The following is a 17,091-nucleotide window of genomic DNA, read 5'->3' on the forward strand; positions in this document are numbered from 1 at the left end:
CTTTCCCCCCTCCCCCCTCCTTTCCCCACCTCCCCCCCTCTCCGTGTGGATATATAAACTTTGAAGGTATTTTTTTTTCTGTCGTGTTTACAAACTTTGGATACTTTTGTTTTATACAGCGGCCGATGAGGTGATGGGTGATGGTTCTCTGGTATTGATTTAATTGTAATGATGGTGTGTAGTTGTGTTGTTGTTAGTCTGGGGGGATGTTTTTGTTATTGTTGTGTTGTTATTATATTGGGGGAATGTTGTTGTTATTGTTATTATTTTTGGGGGAGAATGTTGTTGTTGTTGTTATTATTATGATGGTGGTATTAGTAGTAGTAATGGTGGTAGTAGTGGTGATGGTAGTAGTAGTGGTGATGGTAGTAGTAGTGGTAATGGCAGCAGCTCACGAGGTTTAATAATTATTGATGGTTATTTCCTGGTTATATATTATGACCTGTGTGGGTTATCCGGGACTCTTCTTCCTCCTCCTAATCTTCTTCCTTCTCTTCCTCCTTTCTCCTCCTCCTCTTTCCTTTTCTTCCTCTTTCTCCCCCTGTTCTTCCTCCTAGTCTTCTTCTTTCTCTTCCTCCTTCTCCTTCTCTTCTCTCGTCTTGCCTCCTTTCTCTCTCTTACCGCTGTCCTCTCTCTCAATCTTACGCTGTCACTCTCTCTCAATCTTACCTTTGTCACTCTCTCTCAGCGTCTACCTTCCTCCTCATATTCCCTCTTACCGCTGTCACTCTCTCTCAATCTTACCGCTGTCACTCTCTCTCAATCTTACCGCTGTCACTCTCTCTCAATCTTACCGCTGTCACTCATATTCCCTCTTACCGCTGTCACTCTCTCTCTCAATCTTACCGCTGTCACTCACTCACTTTGACCGCTGTTACTCAATCACTCTTACAGCTGCCACTCTCACTCACTCTTACCGTTGTCACACTGCTGACCCCTTACTAATACATACATACATACATACATACATACATACATACATACATACATACATACATACATACATACATACATACAAACAAGACTGTGGCTTCTCGTCTCCTCAACAGCCTATACCAGAATGGACTTAGACCCACAACAACAAGTGCAATAACTGTTATCACTATTGTTTCACGCAGAGGTAGAGAGCAAAGCAGTACACAATAATAAAAACAACAGCAACAAAAACAATAATAACAGCAACAACAACAACATGGATTTCAGTTTGCAAAAAATAAATAAATAAATAAACAAAATAAACCTGTAACTTTTAGCTACAGTGGAAAACCTAACAAACATATATGTAAAACTGATCTATGTAATAAGCATACAGGTTGGTACACGGTGTGAGAGAGAAGGGGCAGCGGCAGGGAATTGAATGCCGACAACTTTATTTTTTATATCTTTCTGCACGAGGTGGCGAAAAATCCCAAATTCATTCATTGTCTGCACGTGAACCTACTCTCCGGGGGTCGATGCGGTAAGTTGGGGGTTGGTAGAAGCTCCTGTAGGGAGGGAGGAGGGTTATGTTGCCTGTATCGATCAGCAGGTTTGTTGCATGTTGCAGTGGTTGTGTCACTGTTGCTTGTTGATGGTGCTGAGGAAGGCCCGCATCTCACTTCATTATTTGTATTGGTGGAGTGATGCTTGTCTTTGGTTACTCGTTGGTGGGTGGTGGTGGTAGTAGTAGTGGTGGTAATTGTGGTGGTGGTGGTAAGTAGTAGCTCTGGTAGGGACTGGTAGTGGTGTTAGCGTGTAGTTAGTGGTGGTAGTGGCTCTCTGGGGGCTACTTATAAGTGGTGGTGAAGGTAGTAGCTTTGAGGGTAGTGGCAATGTTGCAGCGCTCAGGGGTAGTGGTGATGGTGTGGCTGGCCGGGGAAGGGGTATTATTAATATTGTTATTATTATTATTATTATTATTTGTTATTATTTCATTGTTATTATTATTATTGTTATTATTATTATTATTATTATTATTATTATTGTTATTTGTTATTATTATTGTTTTATTTATTATTATTATTATTTTTTATTATTATTATTATTATTATTATTATTGTTATTATAATTATTATTTTTTATTATTATTTTTTTTATTATTATTATTTATTACTAGCATGGCCTGATGGCGGGTGGGGGTTGGTGTGAGGGTGGGTGTGTAGGAAGAGGGGCTTTGGGGGTGATGAGTTCATGTTCCCAAGGCGCTGGCTGGCTTATTGGCTGTCTGGCTTGGCTGTCTGTCTGGCTCTGCTGGCTGGCTGGCTGGTGTGGACAACCATTCATCACATTATAATATTTTTTCCCCTCTCGTGCTCTGATTCTCCCCCTTTTTTTTGTTAAGCCAGGATGAAAGACGACAGTCAACCCCAAGTGCCAGTTATATTTGTGAGACTTTTTTTACAGGATGACGAATCTTTGGTCCCCCACCCATCCCCAACACACACACATATCACACACACACACACACACACACACGGACCCCGATTATACCAAGGGCTCGTTATGTTGTTATGGTGGACCCCTCGACCTGTTGTTGTCGGTGGTGGTGGTGGTGTTATTATTGGTGTTATTATTGGTCTTTGTTGATTTGATTGTTATTTTGGGTGTTGTTATTATTAGTGTTGTGGATGTTGTTATCCTTAGTTTTATATTATTATTACAACAACAAATCAATCATTAAATCAATCAAAAATAACATGATAAACATTGATTTACATACTACAACACTTCCTACTGCTGCAGGATACACTTTACCGCTACCCCTTACCGCACCCGCAAGATACACATCACCCTCCTACCCCCTATCGCACCAACAACATCACATCACCCTCCTACCCCCCTTACCGCACCCACAACATACACATCACCCTCACTATCCCCACTACCGCCACAGACACACATCACCCCTCACTACCGCAGCCATAAGACAAACAACCACCCAAACTCACACGCGGCAAACATCCATCAGGTAGGAAAATTTAGAAGGATCATTGGCCTAATTAAACACTACCTACCTGAGTCTCTCGTCTACCTGTTATTGAAATCCTGTGAGACTCTCTGTTTAGGTCTTAGGAGGGTTGAGGTAATGTTTGGGTGGGGAGGGAGGAAGGAGCGAGGCAATCGTTGGTGTAGTAACTGCTGTTCTTTTTACTGGTATACTGTATTGGTAGCTGGTGTTAATGGCGGTTGTTGTGTTGTGGGGGGCAGTGATGAACTGAGCTAATGGAATTTTGTGTTTGTCTATACTATGCGCGATGGTGTGTGTGTGTGTGTGTGTGTGTGTGTGTGTGTGTGTGTGTGTGTGTGTGTGTGTTTCAGCATTTGGCGAGGTGTAAGCCCCCAGGCAGGTGTTTTTGTTTCATTGACGCTAATGAGGATTCACCTGACGTTGTGGAATATATATTTATAATTTTACACACACACACACACACACACACACACACACAGTCTTGCTGGTGGGCGTAGAGAGCCGGGATGGTTGCGTGCGAGGGACGGTGGTTGTGGTGGTTGTGGGGAGGAGGATGTATGGTGAGGGTAGACACTGTGTGGAGGGGTCACCACACCACCCAGTCGATACTCACCTCAAGACCTTCTCCTCTTTCTCTTCTTATTCTTCTTTCTTCTCTTCCTCCTCCCTTTACTCCTCTTCGTCTTAGTTGAGTCGCCCACCACTAGTAAGGCAAAGGCAGTGTGAGAGCAAGACTGAGACGCATTAATACATGGAAAAGTAATGTGGTGGTGGTGGAGGTGATGGTGGTGGTGATGGTGGTGGTGGTGGTGGTGGGGTGGTCATGGGGTGGTCATGGTGGTGGTGGTGGTGATGGTAGTGGGTGGTGGTGGTGGTCATGGTGGTGATGGTGATGATGGTGGTGGTGGTGGTGGTGGTGGTGAGTGGTGGTGGTTGGGGTGGTGGTGGTGGTGGTGGAGTGGTGGTGGTGGTGGTGGTGGTGGTGGTGGTGGTGGTGGTGGTGTGGTGGTGATTGGTTGGTGGTGGTGGGTGATGGTGGTTGTGGTTGGTGGTCATGGTGGTGATGGGGTGGTGGTGGTGGTGATGGTGGTGGTGGTGATGGTGGTGGTGGTGGTGGTGGTGTTGGTGGTGGTGATGGTGGTGGTGGTGGTGTGAGGGTGTGGTGATGGTGGTGGTGGTGGTGATGGTGGAGTGGGGTGGTGGTCATGGTGGTCATGGTGATGGTGAGTGGTGGTGTGGTGGTCATGGTGGTGATGGTGATGATGGTGGTGGGTGTGGTGTGATGGTGGTGGTGGTGATGGTGGTGGTTGTTGGTGATGGTGGTGGTGGTGATGGTGGTGGTAGTGGTGGTGATGGTTAGTTGGTGATGGTGGTGGTGGTGGTGGGGTGGTGATGGTGAGGTGGTGATGATGGTGGTGATGGTGGTGTCTTCTTGGCTCAGAGTCTGTGTTAACTGTATTCTGAAGACCATTATTTGGAGCACAACACACACACACACACACACACACACACACACACACACACACAGTTTTTATGTACGTTTAATCTCATATTTCTCCATGCCTCGCTCTCTTGCACTGAATATATATATATATATATATATTTTTTTTTTTTTTTTTTTTTATAAACATTATCGATATCACACGGTTTGTTCATCCACCGTGTGTGTGTGTGTGTGTGTGTGTGTGTGTGTGTGTGTGTGTGTGTGTGTGTGTGTGTGTGTGTGTTAGTATCTGATATAATATTTAACGCTAATACACTATAATTTTTATGTGTAACACTCAACACCGTGACTTACCTGCTACTAATGAACATGCATCGAAGTGTTAATTGGTGTACAGGTGAGGCAGGTGTGCGTGACTGAAGGTGTGTGTGTGTGTGTGTGTTATAACCTTGTGTGTGTTGTAAGGAGTGTTGGGGGTAACCTTGTAAGGAATGTGTACGTATATATAGACTTGGCCTTGAGCATGAGTGTATGTTGGGTAGTCATCTGTCTGTCTCTCGTTACTGGGTGAATTTGCTGTTTTGATGATTGGTTGTAACTTGGTTGTGGTTGTAACGTCTTGTATATATATATTTTGGGGGTAACTCTTGTTGTGGTTATGGTGGAGGGAGGCAGCGGGAGGAGACATTGTTTTAAGAAGTCCTTCCCTGTAGACCAGTCCAGCCGGAGCCACTGTCTGCTGGGGGTCGAGCCGCCATTCTTGAGTTGTTGAGAGAGACTTTATGCCTGGCCTCCTCCTCATCCTGCTGGTGGAGTGTGTGTCGGTGAAGGAGAGGTGGATGGATGTGGGTGAAGGAGAGGGTGGAGTGGATGTGGGTGAAAGAGGAGTGGATGGATGTGGGTGAAGGAGAGGTGGAGTGGATGTGGGTGAAGGAGAGGTGGGTGGATGTGGGTGAAAAGAGAGTGGAGTGGATGTGGGTGAAGGAGACGGTGGAGTGGATGTGGGTGGAGTTGTGTTGTCTTGTCTTGTCTTGCATCCACCTCATCCATCACCCCTACACGTTATATGAAAGGATGAGGATGGGGGGGGTGTATGGGGAAGGAGGTTCACACACACACCACACACACACACACACACACACACTGAGATATGGTGATAATTATGATGATGGAGAGGAGGAGGATGTGTGTGTGTGTGTGTGTGTGTGTGTGTGTGTGTGTGTGTGTGTGTTGTGTGTGTGTGTTAAAGGGGGAGGTGACCGACATCCATCACCAGGCAATTAAAGTGAGGACGGAGGTAGAAGTGGTATGAGAGAGAGTGCTGTGACAGAACTCTTGTCTTGCACTCCCTCTCTCACATGAGGGTGAGGGAGGGGGGAGGATGGAAAGGTCCCACCACCTAATAGCACTATCACTACCCTCACCCCCATCCTCCACCCCAACACCACCCTCCACCCCACACCACCCCCCTACCCCATCCCCTACCCAGCCACCATAGCCATGAGACAGACAGAGCCTCCTTTAACTTCCCTCACCTCCCTCTCACCCCTCCCCTCCCTCCCCCAAATAATTAAATATGTTTCTAAGACTTATGAGCTTAACATTTCACTCTTGTCTTTAAACATATTTTTCCCTCCTCCTCCCTCCCCTCGTTAACTACTACATGTTTATCGTCAGTATACCAGGAGTTTGTGGGAAGACGCACCTAAACTATTACTAACGTCCGTGTTCGCTCGTATCTGTCCTTGTATCAGTCCTTGAGTCCGTCCTTGAGTCCGAGTCCGTTAAGTGTGTCTTTCTCAGACTTAAGTTTAGGAACGACGCATCACTCTATTTTTAGAGTTTTGTCTGTGGGTTGTATGTTGTTGTTGTTGTTGTTTATCTCAGGGAGGGAGGAGGGAAGGACCGTTTGAAGGGAGGGAGCCGGGCAGTGTGTTAAAATGGGCGTAGATTACTGTTTCCTGTGAGCTTGTTTCCCTCGTTGTGGCTCTCTTTCTTCTCTCTCTCTCTCTCTCTCTCTCTCTCTCTCTCTCTCTCTCTCTCTCTCCCCCAAATTTCATGAGCCTCAGACAGACAGCCCGCCATTGTGGTCGTCTCAAGCTCTCTCAACGACCTTGGGTGTTAGTTTTATCTTCACTACTTATTAATACACTAGATACTACGACCAGCTTTTTTATTAATGTTAGGTACTTGTGATTATGTTCGTTCGTGTGTAGTGTGTCAGAAAGGTTGTGTAAGAGAGACTTTTTAAGGAGGGTTGAGAATTAAAAATGGGTTGTGTAAGAGAGATGTTGTTTATGTGAAGAGTAAGAAGGTTTGGCAATAAAAAAACAGGTTAAAAGAAGAGTGAGGAGTTTTGATAATTAAAAACAGTTTGTATAAAAGAGAATTTGAAGAGTTTTGATAATTAAAAACAGTTTGTATAAAAGAGAATTTGAGGAGTTTGGGCAATGGTAGTTTTGTGAGAGGTGTGGAGGTTTGAAAATTGAAATCAGTCAGTCAGTAAACTAGTCAGTAAACCAGTCAGTCAGTCAGTCAGTCCAGACTATGTAGAATGACCTCATCAACAGCTGCATCTTGAGCCCGTGGGGAATGGGAGGGGAGGGTGGGGGTGTTGTTGGGAGGAGGAGGAGGGTGGGGTGTTGTAGGAGGAGGAGGGTGGGGTGTTGTAGAGGGAGGGGTGGGGTGTTGTGGGAGGGAGGGGTGGGGTGTTGTAGGAGGGAGGTGGGGGTGTTGTAGGAGAATGGTGGGGGTGTTGTAGGAGGGAGGGTGGGGGTGTTGTAGGAGGAGGGTGGGGTGTTGAGGGAGTGGGGTGTAGGAAAGGGTGGGGTGTTGTTGGAGGGAGGGTGGGGGGTTGTAGGAGAGAGGGGGGGTGTTGTAGAGGAGGGAGGTGGGGGTTGTTGTTGTAGAAGGTTGGTGGGGGGTTATTTTTGTTGGAGAGAAGGAGGTGATGTAGCTCCTCCCAACACAGACCCATTCGTGTAAACTACATTGGCCACCCGGTGTAAAGACTCGAACTACTCATTAACGAGGAAATGAGTCAAAATAACGAGATGAGATACGTATTGACTCGGCCGCTCAACGATGAACTTTCCATTAGCGACATAATAGGAGGAGAGTTTCGAGTGTAAGCCAGACAGCACACTGTGTAGTCATGCTAGCTAGTGAAACCTGGGTACATCTCACCCTAGAGTTGTGTTGGGTTGGGGGGAGAGGTAAGGAGGGTGGGTGACGGGGGAGGAAGGAGGGTGGGGGGAGGAAGGAGGTGGGTGACGGGGGGAGAGGAAGGAGGGTGGGTGACGGGGAGGAAGGAGGGTGGGGGGAGAGGGGGAGAAGGGGGGAGGAGGAAGGAGGGTGGGTGACGGGGGGGGAGGAAGGAGGGTGGTGAGGGGGAAGGAGGGTGGTGACGGGGGAGGAAGGAGGGTGGGTGACGGGGGAGGAAGGAGGGGGTGAGGGGGAGGAAGGAGGGTGGTGACGGGGGGAGGAAGGAAGTGAGGAGGAAAGCAAGATAAGCACCTAACCCCATCCTGACCCGACCATTCTGACCCACCACGACCTGACCTGACCTGACCATTAGACTCCGGGTCCTTGAGGATTAGAACCCGTAAGGATGGTGAGTATTAATATTAGGAGCTATGATAATTGGTGGCGAGACCCGTTAGATTAGGTCGGTAAGAGGTCGGTGGCCTGTTAGAACGACCATTGGGCGTAGGCTGGCAAGGTGGGGTGTAGGCTGGCATGGGTGGGGTGGTGGGGTGGCATGGTGTGTAGGCTGGCATGGTGGGGTGTAGGCTGGCATGGTGGGGTGTAGACTGGCATGGTGCGGTGTAGGCTGGCATGGTGGGGTGTAGATTGGCATAGTGCGGTGTAGATTGGCATAGTGCGGTGTAGATTGGCATGGTGTGGTGTAAATTGGCATGGTGTGGTATTGACTGGTGTAGACAGGCGTTGACGGGGGGGTTGTTAGTGGCTGCTTCAGGAGGGCAGGTGAGAGGCGTGACCCAAGGCACTCGTCTTGCTGGCCTTGGGGTTAAAAATCAGATATATCGACCTTTACGCGTCAATTCTTTCATCCCAGCTTTTATATCTGGCCTCAAGGACCAAGAGGAGGAGGAGGAGGAGGAGCAGGAGGAAGGAGTGAGGGTGAGGAGGAGGAAGAGGGAGTGAGGGTGAGGAGAAGGAAGAGGGAGTGAGGGTAGGCTGGTGAGGTGTCGTCCAGGAGAGGGTGTGTGTGGGTGTATGTATGTATGTGGGTGTATGTATGTATGTATGTATGTATGTATGTATGTATGTATGTATGTATGTATGTACGTACGATACGTGTGTGTGTGAGTACCGGCAGTATATGAGGCTTAACATGGTATTAATAATATTGAGATGATTAATCACACCGGCACAACAGATGGGTCTTCTCCTCCTCCGCTTCTTCCTCTTCCTCTTCTTCCTCCTCCTCCTCCACATTAGCCTAAGTGGGAGGGATAGATAGATGGAGTGTTGGTATGTCTGTTGTCAGCCTTATGCTCCCTCTTATTGACATCACCCAGCTGTTGTCCCCCCCTCCCTCCCCCCTCTCCCTCCCTCCCTCCCTGCCTGCCATCTTGACTATAAACAATAATGATAATAAAGACTGATTAAAGGTTTTGGAGATAGTGAAGGCTCCCGGGACGTGATCAGTCAGTGAAACAAGATCTCTGGCCAGACAACAAACGAAACATGAGTGAATGAAAAGCTCTGAGCTGTGTAATGATGAGCTCTCTCTCTCTCTCTCTCTCTCTCTCTCTCTCTCTCTCTCTCACCATCAATCACCACGAGTTATAAGCCCTCTCAGATCACTCGGTAATTGCAGCTACGTGACAATCACATCAATACCACCGTGGAGAGACTTGACTCGCCTCTGGTGATTAAAAAAACGACACTTGACTTGTATGTATGGTTGTATGTATGTATGTATGGTTGTATGTATGTATGTATGTATGTATGTATGTATGTATCTATGTATGAGCTGGGACTGCTGATTGCCAGGTGAGAACAGGAGACGATAACCTAATTAGTACACCAATGAAGACATTATTTATCCCTCTATCTCAATTAATTACCTGATCCCGGGTAGTTAATTACCTTGGGCACCACCTCATTACCGCCGCTTGCTACAGGTGTGGTAGGTGTTAGGTTAGGTTAGGTCTGGTCTGGTCTGGTCTGGTCTGGTCAGGTCAGGTCAGGTCTGGTCAGGTCAGGTCCCTCATTCACCCACATCACGTCTTCTCGTTGTAAGTTTGTGTGTTTGTCAGGAAGAGTAACGCCAGGCGAAGATGACCATTTGGACAGAGGAGAAAAAACATCGTATTAATGTTTTGAGTTTTTCTTATACTTAAAAAAGAATAAAGGTTTCCCGTTTTTTTTATTATCATTATTATTATTATTGTTATTATTATTGTTGTTGTTGTTATGGTTATTGTTATATTATTATTATTGTTGATATTATTATTATTATTATTATTATTATTATTATTATTTGATTTTAGGGGAAACTTTGCCTACCAGATATTAGTGTTTAATTTCTGCAAAAGTTTAGCAAAAAGTAAAACAAAAATTTATATATTAAAGCTTAGAAAGAAAATGAGGAGACTAATTTTCTTGAATAACGACTTAACTCTTTAATTTATTAGTGAGATAAATTATAAGTTTTTAATCGGATTATTTAATTAAGGAGATGTTATTTTTTTTTAGTCAGTAACCATATTTGTGGAGAGAGACACAGACAGAAAAGAGAAAGACATAGATAGATAGATAAGAGAAAGCGACACAGACCCAGGAATAATCAAGGGAGATAGATAGATAGATAAACAGATAGATAGACTGTTAGTACGCTGTTGTTAAGTGGTTTAAGTGCAATACAACTTTTAATAGTGTCGTGTGTTCATTGACTTCTGTGGTGACCTTGACATCGTGTGTGTGTGTCCAACAATTTGTCAGGCTGTTGGCGATCATATCATTGTCACGATCCATTTTAGTTAAGGTTTTGATGAGAAATGTAAGTTGTGTTTTATTTATTTTATTCTTCTCCTTTTGTGTGGTTCTTGTTTCTTTGTTTTTCTTACTGCTTTTTCATTCTTCGCTAATGTGTGATATTCTGGTAATGGACAATGTTGGATAGTTACTTGTGACGTGTGTGTGTGTGTGTGTGCGTAGTAGTAGTAGTAACAATGGTAGCGGTGACAGTCCTACCATGGGCAGTATAACCTTCCTTTTCTTACACACACACACACACACACACACACACACACACACACACACACACACACACAGAAGAACAGAGTAGCACAGTCACTGGCTCACGTGGGTGTGTGAGACCTGAAGGCGCCACTTATTGTACAGTCGCCGTCAGTAGTGAGGCCATGTGTGTGTGTGTGTGTGTGTGTGTGTTAGTTATGGATGAATTATTAGAGAGTGGAGAACAGATGTTATTGCCAGGTACTGAACATGTGGTGGAGAACAGCAGAACAGGTGTATAGATGGAGGCGTCAGGCAGGTGTAGGCGTCAGGCAGGTGTAGGAGACAAGCAGGTGTAGGCGTCAGGCAGGTGTAGGTGACAGGCAGGTATAGGTGACAGGCAAGTGTAGGTGACAGGCAGGTGTAGGTGACAGGCAGGTGTAGGTGGCAGACAGGTGTAGGTGGCAGACAGGTGTAGGCGTCAGGCAGGTGTAGGTGACAGGCAAGTGTTTGATCATGACCCACAAAACACACTGGCGAGGCATGACAACCACACACACACACACACACACACACACACACACACCCACACACACACACACACACCCACACACACACACCCACACACACACACACACACACACACACACACACACACACACACACACACACACCCACACACACACACACACACACACACACACACACACTAAGCCATATACGTTGTCCTGGGTTAGGTTCGTTTGTCGCCACTCTGTATAGATCAAAGGCTCGGCTCATGGATGTGGCCGCGTGAAACTGGTGTGTTGCTGTTTTATCTATCTGTCTATCTATCTGGCTATCTATCTATCTATCTGTCTATCTATCTGCCTGTCTGTCTATCTATCTGTCTGTCTGTCTGTCTGTCTATCTGTCTGTCTGTCTGTCTGTCTGTCTGTCTGTCTGTCTGTCTATCTATCTATCTATCTATATATCTATTTATTTGTTATATATTTATCAGTTTATTTATCTATCTTATTTATTGATTTATTTCTTTTAGTTCATAGTGAGGAAGGCAATGGGTTGGTAGGGGGTGATTGGTCAAATGGGTGCCAGTCCTAAGAGGCCATGACCTGACCTGACCTGACCTAACATAACCTAAACAGGAGATAGTTGGTATGTCTAGTTTAAAGGGGGAACAGTAATAATGACTGACTGATGGATGTATTGCGGATGTGGGTGGGTTTTATTTAATCCACTTGCGGGTTTACAGTAGCCACAAGACAATTCTAGGTCAGCATCTCACCATTAGAGTTGACTGGGAGGGGGGGAGGGGTTAACGAGATTGTGTCCGATGCGGAAGTCGAACTAGAATGTTTATGAGTGAGTGTGGTGGTGATGGGTGTAGTAGTGATGATGGTGGTGAGGTGGTGTAGTGGTGGTGTGGGGGTGTAGTGTAGTGGGTGATATGTTGTCACTCGGCGAGAGGCTGAAGAGAGTGGAGAGAATTTCAGAAGTGTTGCTTAAACATTTTTCATGGAGATTGAGGAACAGGGCGGATGGTGTGTGTGTGTGTGTGTGTGTGTGTGTGTGTGTGTGTGTGTGTGTGTGTGTGTGTGTGTGTGTGTGTGTCTCAAATGCAAGAAGAGATACAAAGAGGTGAACAAGTCCCAAATGTCCTAAAGACCTCAAGGGGGAGAGAGAGAGACCCATCAGGTGTGTTAGGAGGATGTGTGTCATTAAATACGATTATTCGAGAGTTTAAACGTGGGGCTGTCAGCAGCAGTGTGTGTGTGTCAGGACGGCTGGAGGTCAGCTGTGAGAATGGCAACAGAGTGTCAGTAACGGGAGGTCAGCTGTGTGAATGGCAGCAGAGTGTCAGCAACGGGAGATCAGCTGTGAGAATGCCAGCAGTGTCAGGACGACGGGATGTCAGCTATGTGAACGGCAGCAGTGTGTCAGTGGCGGGAGGTCAGCTGCATGGAGAAGGGAGGTGACCCAGAAGAGATAAGGGGTGGAGGGTGGAGAGACAAACGACAGAAGAGGAAGACAGGTGGAAGAGAGACAGGAGAGGAAGACAGGTGGAAGAAGAGAGACAGGAGGAATACAGGTGACACATAGGAGGAAGGGACAGATCAGGACAGGGGGGTGGTGGAGGTAGAGATTGGGTGGTGGGTTAAGAGTAATAGATAAAAAGAAGTGGACAGTGACAGGTGGTGGAGGTGTGAGTGAGTATCGACACGTGTTGGGGGGGTGATGACTGATTGAACTGTGCACGAAGCTGAGGAAGGTCGTGTGTGTGTGTGTGTGTGTGTGTGTGTGTGTGTGTGTTAGAGGGGGTACTATAAGGTTTGAGGGTAGGAATGTGGTCAAGAGATGTGTTAAGGTGTGGCCGAGATGTGATGAAGGAGAGATATTGGAGGTGAGAATTTGGCAGGAGAGATGGGCGAGTGTTACCTGTGGTGGGTGTGGGTAGTAATGAGTCCCCCACTCATTAAGCAGCCCAGGTAGATGCCACCCAGCGTCCTCCCGGCTGCCTGTAGTAGAGATCTGGAGGTGAGGTGAGGTGACGACACGGTAAACAACATAGCCTGGTTGAGAATCTGGTTCGATTGGGTCGTATAATAAGTGGCCCTTCCTTCTGTCAAGTGCAGATAAATTACAGGTAAACTGCTCTCAGCACAACAAACCTCTCATTGGGAGGGGGTGTGTGGTGTCATCGGCTGGACCACAACACAATGGATCACTGTTTGTCGAGGGAAGCTTACAGGGGGCACCACCTCTCGCGACCACACTGCTTCTTATTCACCCCACTTGTTAGGATGGGATCACACCGCCACCGCCTTGCTTACCATACGTGTTAAGTTATCTAGACCAGCGCTTCGTTAGGTATGGCCAGCATTATCATAAGACCTTTGTGGTGGCGGGTGGAGGTGATCGGGGCCAACTCCTGTGTGTGTGTGGTTGGTAAACATATTGACTTACCAGGAACCAACAAGAGGAGGACGAGGGTGGTGTGGCATTCAGCTGGTGGTTGTCACGGATGTAGGGCGCCCACACTACTGACACTGTTATCGCTGCTGTTAAAACGTGTTGGTGATATTGTGGGGTCATGTTGGTGATATTGTGGGGTCGTGTTAGGTTAAAGTAGGTGTCTGGCTGGTGGGGGTTAGGGCAGCGTTTATGGTTGGGGTCAAATTAGCATTTTGTGTGTTGTGGTGTTTATGGTGGATGGTTGAGGTGTGGTTGTCAGGTTAATGGTGGTAGTGATGGCGATGACCTGCAGGTGAGGAGTGCACTTAAGCCAAATAGGAAGTAGTGTAGTGAAGTTTAGTAGTAGTGTAGTGTAGTGTGTGTAGTGAAGTGTAGTAGTATTTGTAGTGTAGTGTGTAGTGTTGCGGGGACGACCTCCAACACACTGTTCCAGCTCCCTGTCCCTTCTCTTCCTCCTCCTCTTCCTCTTCACTCTCCTCTTCCTCCTCCTCTTTACTCTTCCTCCTCTTCACTCTCCTCTTCCTCCCTTATTATTATCAGCGTGGTCCCCGCCATTGCTAGATCCGCTCTGTGTACACGCGCTCATCTACAGTTATATGTTGGATCATGATATATCAGACGCTGAACCTGCATTACCGTAATGTTGTCCGTGTCACATACACCACAGGGGGGGGGTATGCAAATTCAGTAGCTGAGAGATGGTTACGGGTATAAAGTCCATAATCTCCTTTAGTCACGGGATGGTGTGAGTGTTGAGTCTAGTCGTCATCTCTCAACACCCCTGATGCTCTGACTGTCTTCCTGAAGGTGTAAACAAAGGTCAAGAGAAGAGAATACTCAGTAGGGGATGAAGGCTATACTGAAGGAACGAGAAGGCGTGGTGAGGGGGAGATGGAAATTACACGGAGGTGATTTTTTTGTGTGGGGTGGGGGGAGGGGGTTGTCAGGGTGAATTATGGTTTTGGTTTTAAGATGAGAGGAGGTTGTGATGGTGACGGCAGAGAGGAGGATGATGGTGATGTTGTTGATGGTGAAAACGTGGGATTAATGTGGAGAGGAGGAGAGGATGAGGAGAGGAAGAGTTGAGGAGAGAAGAGGAGAGGAGGGTTAGGTGAGGCAGGTGGTGAAAGATAATGGTATTCTATTTTCCATTGCGCCTATTAAGATTGAATCATTGTTAGGTGTCGCAGTATTTGTCATTCCACGGTGGGGTTACAGCTACGTGTCTGAGGGGGGCGACAGGTGGATACTGATGGGACTAACCAGCAGGTGTGTTGGCCGGAGTGTTTGTTGACCTGGCTCTGAAGGAGGATCTAACACCCCCCCCCCGCCCCCCCCCATATACTTTAGGTAGGCGTTCACGAAGGCTTTTTAGAGTGGCACACACACACACACACACACATAATCTTTACTCGATACTGTTAAAACCTTTCATGATTTTAGGTCGTTGGAATATTGGAATCTGGGTGGAAACATATTTTTATTTTTCCTTTGCTGATCATTAATTTTAAGTGACAGCGAATCTGGAATTAAACTGGAAAAGAGATAGTGTTTATGACCTTTCTGGGTTGCCAACTGCGCCTTCCTGGGGGGGTGAGAGGCTATGTTTGTTGTGGGTGGGTCTTTCGATGTGTTGAACAGCGATTTTGGCCCGGTAGTAGAAGGCGCCCAACCTTTTTACACACACACACACACACACACACACACACACACACTTCCGTCACCCGTCCACTCCTCCACTCTCCCTCCTCCATCTGCACCCAGTTCCCGTCTTCCGTATTTCCTCCCCCTCTCTCTCGCGCTCATCTCTCTCCCCATTTCCCTTTCACCAACATTTTGTTTTCCCGATTTTCCAGTTTTCTCTTCTTGTTCTTCTCTGGTCCTCTGTGTGTGTGTGTGTGTGTGTGTGTGTGTGTGTGTGTGTGTGTGTGACCCCAGTATCGGTAACAGCAGCCACACTGAACACTGGAGAAGGTCGTGTCCCCACCCACCCCTCCCCCTCCCGTTGGTCGTCTTGTTTTTCAATGTGTTGTACAGGATCCTGGCTACCTAGAGGACCATTTTTGTTGTAGTTTCTCTCTTCATTAGGGGTAAAATAGGATGAAGACAGTGTAGCGTGTTGGTTAGGTTAGGTTTGGTTTGGTTAGGTGAGGTTTGGTTTGGTTAGGTGAGGTTGGTGAATTAGGTGAAGTTAGGTTAGTTTGGTTAGGTGAGGTTAAGTTGGGATTAGGTTAGGTTAGGTTTGGTTTGGTTAGGTGAGGTTTGGTTTGGTTAGGTTAGGGCTGTGGTGAAGGCCTTGTGTTAAGCAGCCGCCGCACTGAAAAATCAATGAGTGAAGCTGCAGGTGAGAGAGATTGTGTAGGGTGTAATTCATGGCTGGTATGGGTGTGTGGGGGAGGGGGAGGGGATGGGTGTCTTTGTTAGGTAGGGGGAAGGGGAGGTGTGTGTGTGAGATGGGGAGGGGAGAAGAACACCACTTCGCCAGTTCCTCCTCAACCATTTCCTTCTGCACTCTCCTCCTCCTCCTTCACCATCACCTTCTCCACCACCAATGCCTCCTCTTCCTTCACCACCAATGCCTCCTCCTTCTTCACCATCACCACCACCAACTCCTTCACCACCACCATCACCACCAACAACTCCTTCACCACCACCACCTCCTTCACCGCCTGCTTCACCACCTCGCCTGCTTGTGATACACCCAATACGGCCGGTGACTCAGATGGTGCAGCATAGAACAGATGGTATACTGAGAGAGACATCTGGAGTACCGCGGAGACAGCTGGAGTACCACGGAGACAGTTGGAGTACCACAGATAACATTAGTGTCCACAGTACTCAACCACAGCCACCACCAGCTGAGGGGGGGGGATGTAAACACGCCTCTCCCCACTCTGGTTTAACCTAAGAACATTGCCACTCTTAACCCCCCGGCAGGTTTAGGTTGTGTTTTGTGTAGGTCAGTATATGTGTAGGAGAATGGAGAGGGGTGTGTGTGTGTGTGTGTGTGTGTGTTGAAGTTAAAGATACTGTGGTAGTGAGTGGGAGAGAAAAGCTTGTTATCTCCCTCCTGGGTTTTACTCTGGCTTTAGAATCTCTCTCTCTCTCTCTCTCTCTCTCTCTCTCTCTCGCTCTCGCTCTCTCTCCTGAAGATCATTTTACAAGACCAGACAAAGGTTCAGTTTACCTCTCCCATCTTCCCCCGGTGGAGCGGATGAGTGCGGGGAATATGATGCATTGCGTGGCTCACAAGGCAATAGTGGCTGTTGGTCCTGTGAGATGAATGTATCGCTTATCGAGCTGTTCTTAATGTGGGTGTCATGTAAGTGGAAATATTGTCTTAGGGTGTGGGGGAGGTGGAGGGAGTGGTGGTGTGTGCGCCGCTGTTTTTATGGCTGGGTTATAATAGAGTTTGTTGTTTTAATTGTGTGTTTGGTTAAGTTAGGTTAGGTGAGTTTCCCTTCACACATAGGCCAAGTGGAAATAATCTGGTCTTTCTTGATGAATTTACCTGATC

The 17,091-nt window shown here is 47.0% G+C and overlaps 1 protein-coding gene across 11 annotated transcripts in view; it reads left to right on the forward strand.

Annotated features, from left to right (window-relative positions):
• The window catches only part of LOC121877018 (atypical protein kinase C-like), a 122,460-nt gene that overhangs the window by 44,142 nt on the left and 61,227 nt on the right, over positions 1–17,091 (forward strand). The gene's annotated exons all lie outside the window — the stretch shown is intronic.

This window comes from Homarus americanus, unplaced genomic scaffold (genome assembly GCF_018991925.1).
Source record: "Homarus americanus isolate GMGI-L3 unplaced genomic scaffold, GMGI_Hamer_2.0 scaffold50325, whole genome shotgun sequence".
NCBI classification, from domain to species: Eukaryota; Metazoa; Arthropoda; class Malacostraca; order Decapoda; family Nephropidae; genus Homarus; species Homarus americanus.